Genomic DNA, 5,053 nt, shown 5'->3' with positions numbered 1-5,053 from the left:
GGACTATGAGTTAGAGATATTACTTAAGAAATGTAAAAATAGCGAAGGTCCAATAGATAGATAGAGAGCATTTGCCACATTTTGGGCTGTGTTTTCCTCTGAGAATAAAGCAACAATCAAAATAGACGCAATCCCTGCCCTTTAAATATATAATTTAGATATACACCTAGATACCTAGAATAAACAGATGCTTATGCATAACTAAGTAGAAGTACTGACTGTGCAGCATTGGTACCCCTTCCATGTTTGGGAATCTGCCCTTGTGTGACCCTTGGTTAAAGCCAAATTTAGCCACCTTCTTTGAAACTTCCCCAAAGGACAAAAGACTGAGCTCGGCCAGTCAGATGTTCCCATGCAGGACTCTGAGTCTGGAACAAGTGATACAAAGAAAGAGGAACAGTTTATATTTCATTTTGTCAAAGACAAAGACAGAAAAACTACCAATTGATAAGAAGTATTAGATATTGGCGATACCCAGCGCAGCCTAACCAGATGGTTCTGTGGTATAGTTTGGCTGTGATTCCACCAACTGGCTTCCCCTAGATCCTGCCTGGCTGCAAAAGCTGATTCCACAGCCTTCTCTAAGAGTCTGTTAATTACCCCCAATTTCTTGCCAATTCACTCCCTCTTGCCAAAGCTAACCAGAATAACTTCTGCTGTTTGCAGTCAACAACCCTGGCTTGTATAATAGGGACTGGAGATTCAGGGGCTGAAGACAGGGAGTGGAGATAGAGAAAGCATTTAGGCCTGTGAAACAAATTTCTCTTATCCCTTGGATGAAGGCAGACACATCTGCCAAAATCACCTTCTTAGAGGGATGTAACAGACTCCCTCAAAGCTTTGTTCCACTTTGAATGATTTTACCCTTTCTTGGAAATGTTTGAATGTGGTTTGGAGGATAAATACACAAATATTTCTAATTCCACAGATTATTCCTCATACTCCTACAAAGTTTTTAAAACTTTCAATTCTTCAGTGTCGTCTTTTTTTAATAAGCTTTATTACACTGCTTAGTAGAATGAATAATAAGCTTCTTTGCTAAACAGAAAAGCATTCAATGAATTATCTGACCAGCTTTTTTAATACAATACAGGCCTTAGCAAAAAATAATAATAATAGTAATTATTATTATATTTAATATCTAAGGAAGCTTATGGCACAATAACTATTTTTATTAATGATTAAATAACTAGCATTTGTTTAATCTGGGCAATTTTATGATAGGCTTCTGTTTTTTCTGGACTCTATATTCAGCTTATTGCCTTTGATATTTTGTATCAAATCAATACCTGGAATAGCTTTTTGTACACCTTTTAAAACTTGGGAAATAATTTTCCCCTAAAAAATCATTATAGGGCATTCTAAAAGTATATCTTTGGCTTTTCAACAGGCTATTTTGTACAAATAAAAACCACAGTAAGATACAACCTCATACCAGTCAGAAAGGCTAAAATTGCCAACTCAGGTAATGACAGATGTGGGCGAGGATGTGAAGAAAGGGGAACCCTTTTGCACTGCTGATGGGAATGCAAACTGGTACAGCCATTCTGGAAAACAGTACTGAGGTTCCTCAAAAAATTAAACAAAAAATAGAACTGCCCAACAGGTTATTTTGTGCTAGATCTTTATTCAGAAATAATCTCCAATTATTACATTGTTACTATGGAAATATACAATCTGTTTTATGGTATAGTTTTAGAAATGCATTGCTATTAGGCTTGAATATAAGTAGAAGGTTACCAGCAGAGAAAATTAGGAGGATATTCCACTCTTTGGAAAAAAGAAAAGAATGCTTTCTGTGCAGCAAACAAACATTTTACATCATTCCGCTGATCTTTTAGCTTTAAATGCAATGAATATAGTCATTAAAAATAATGACTTTGATTTATTAAAGTCATTGATTAAAAACTTAATCACATGGAAAGCTGTTTACAATGTGTTACANCCACAACTACCAACATAAGAAAAATATTCTGAAAAAATATACACCAAAATCCTAAGAATAGCTATACCTAGGTAGTAGGATCATGGATTTTAAAAAATATTTTCTTACCTCTACTTTTATATGTTCCTATAGTACTTGAGCATTACTTTTGCAAATATAAGAAAAAATTAAATTAAATTAAAAACAAAGCACTGATTTAATATTTTAAGGTCTCACTAAGGATTCATTCAGCATTTATTTAGCATGTTCTATATCAGCCAGGTATTAAGTTCTCTGGCATGTGTTAGATCACCAGGTTGAAGTTTGGAATATAACCTCAAATAAACATTTTCTGAATGTATTATTGCACAGGCCATGTTACAGTAGTTCAGCAGGTCCCACCTACATTTATATTACTGACCCTACTAGTTCAGTGCATTGAATGAGGAGAAAAATCTTTAGGGTCTTTCTCTTGACATATCTTTTAGGCAAATTGTTGAATATATGAACTTATTCAGCTCAAGGGCATCAAGAACTTGGACATTGCACAAGATGAATATATGTACATCACATGTACTATTTCTTGCACACACAGATTGAGCCTCTGGAAGGCAGCAAGTGTAAGAGTATGGGCTCTAGAATCAGACAGTCTAAATTCAGTTCTTTACTCCACCACTTACTACCTGTACAATGTTAAGCAAGCTCCTTAACTTGTAGAGAAGATTCAGTGAGAACTTGTATGTAAAGTCCAAAGGACATAAAGTTTCCAAAATATCATTATTGGGGTTTGAAGAATATGAGTCCCTTGAATGTGAAATTCTTGTCCACCTTCATTCTCAAGTTACAGAAGTCTGGAATGTTAGGATAAAAGTCGGGGGGTCACTGCAAGCAAGATACAGTATGAAGGAAGGAAGCATATGGGACTAGGAATCCCAGCAATAAAGAAGCTAGACCAAATGGTATCAAAACCAAACTGTGTGGACAAGAGTCTTGGGACTATTTCCTGCCCCCCCCCCCCACCTCTAACCCAGGCCTATTTCTTCCTTTCATGTGGTATCACCAGTCACTGACGGGAACCTAACGAGATTGTCATGTGAGTTAGTAAAAAATGGTGAGAAGGAGACCAAGATGACACTCAGGAATCACTGACTTTGGGACACAGAGCATTGGCTCATTCACAGAGAACCAGGTCTATCACTTGTACACGCAGACAGGTATCCCCAAGGGAAAAAAAACATATAAATGAATATTTTATAAACATGAATATTCTCCCAAGAAATACCTACTTGCAGAATTACATTAAATACAGCTCATTCCACCTACCATTCATATTTTGGTTTTAAACACCATTTGTTTCTAAATAGAACCAGTGCTGGGGCAGGGAAGTTACAAAATAAGCCTGAAACATCTTGTTTTTCTGTAAAGCAACAAAGTGCTCAAAATCTAATACAGAGATGTTAAAAGAAAATCGGGACTTCTATGAAGAGGCCCCCATTGGACAAATCAGGGATAAATTGAGCATTAAAGTAAGCAATGACAATAATGAATCATAACCCATTACATAAAATTAGAAAGCATGAGTCCACAATAATGTGAATGAATAACTAGATGAATGAGTGAATAGATAAATAAATACAGAAGGAAAGGTTCTTCCTGACAAAGTACCAACTAACAAATAATGAAAGACTGATGGAGCTAAAAAATCTGTACTTTTCAACCATCAGAGTAGTATTGATTCATGCAAGAATTAATTATCAATGGATGCTAAAACTAGTGTGTGAAAACTTGAGAAGGAACAAGATAATTCATAGTCTCAAAACATCTCTTCACAACTTTGTTTTAATTATAAAGGGAAAAGTAGTAATTTTCCTCAATAAAATTACTAGACAATTGCAAAGTTCCAAAAACTGTATTATCAAATGTTCCCAGAAGCAATTCTGACACAATATAGGATACATTCATTTGTGACAGTAAAGAAAGGAAGATTTGCTCTGAGAAAACAGTATTGTGTCCTGCAAAGTCAGTAAGGAAGAATCAGGTTATGGTCTTGGTGACCTTTTTCTAATTTATCTTTTGGAGTGCCTCGGTGGCTCAGTCAGTTAAGCATGGACCTTGGCCCAGGACATGATTTCATGTCAGCTGTGCTGACAGCTAAAAGCCTGGAGCCTGTTTTGGATTCTGTGTCTCCCTCTCTCTGCCCCTCCCCCACTCACATGCGATCTCTCTCTCTCACTCTCCAAAATAAACTTTAAAAATAAAAAAACAATATGCTAATCTTTCTTTTGAACACATTCTTGCTGGCTTAATCTGATATTCTGAGGAAAATGGTAGCTTCTTGGATAATGAATAATTTTTTTCATTGTACAAATTTTTCTTCAGTGTGTAGTCTTCGGGATATGAGAAAAATGGACAGGACAGGGGCGCCTGGGTGGCTTAGTTGGTTAAGCGTCCGACTTTCGCTTAGGTCATGATCTCGCGGTTCGTGGGTTTGAGCCCCGCGTCGTGCTCTGTGCTGACTGCCAGCTCAGAGCCTGGAGCCTATTTCAGAGTCTGTATCTCCCTCTCTCTCTGACCCTCCCCTGCTCACGCTGTCTCTCTCTCTCTCTCTCTCTTTCTCTCTCCTAGAAATAAATAAAAATATTTAAAAAAAAAAAAAAAGAAAGAAAATGGACAGGACAGAATGAATACAGAATTATTGGTATTTTATAAAATTTCTTTCAGAGCCAGTGTTCAATTGATAGTGATTTAGAGTTCGCTTAAGTTAATCATTTTATACAACACTATACTTGACCATAAAAAGGAGTAGAAAGTTGGGGCTTACAAATCTAAGATAGAGTCTGGTTCTGCTATAGCCACTAGGTGTGGGGTATTTATCAAAATGGACATCAGGGACTCTGCTCACACAAAACTTACAGTGTAATTTGTAGTGGAGGTGTATACAGAAAATTAAATGAGGAGTGGCCCTACATTTTGACCAACACTTAATAGGTTAAATACAGTATGCTATGAGAACATAGAGCAGAGACATTGAAACCAACAGAGAGGTGACAGAAAGCTATTCCAGAAGGTCATCTCACAATATATTATCACAAAGGTAAAACTCCAGAGTATCTTCCTTCCTTGGCTCAA

This window comes from Crocuta crocuta, unplaced genomic scaffold, assembly GCF_008692635.1.
Source record: "Crocuta crocuta isolate KB4526 unplaced genomic scaffold, BGI_CrCroc_1.0 scaffold172, whole genome shotgun sequence".
Taxonomy (NCBI): Eukaryota; Metazoa; Chordata; class Mammalia; order Carnivora; family Hyaenidae; genus Crocuta; species Crocuta crocuta.
Note: the sequence above shows the minus strand (reverse complement) of the source record.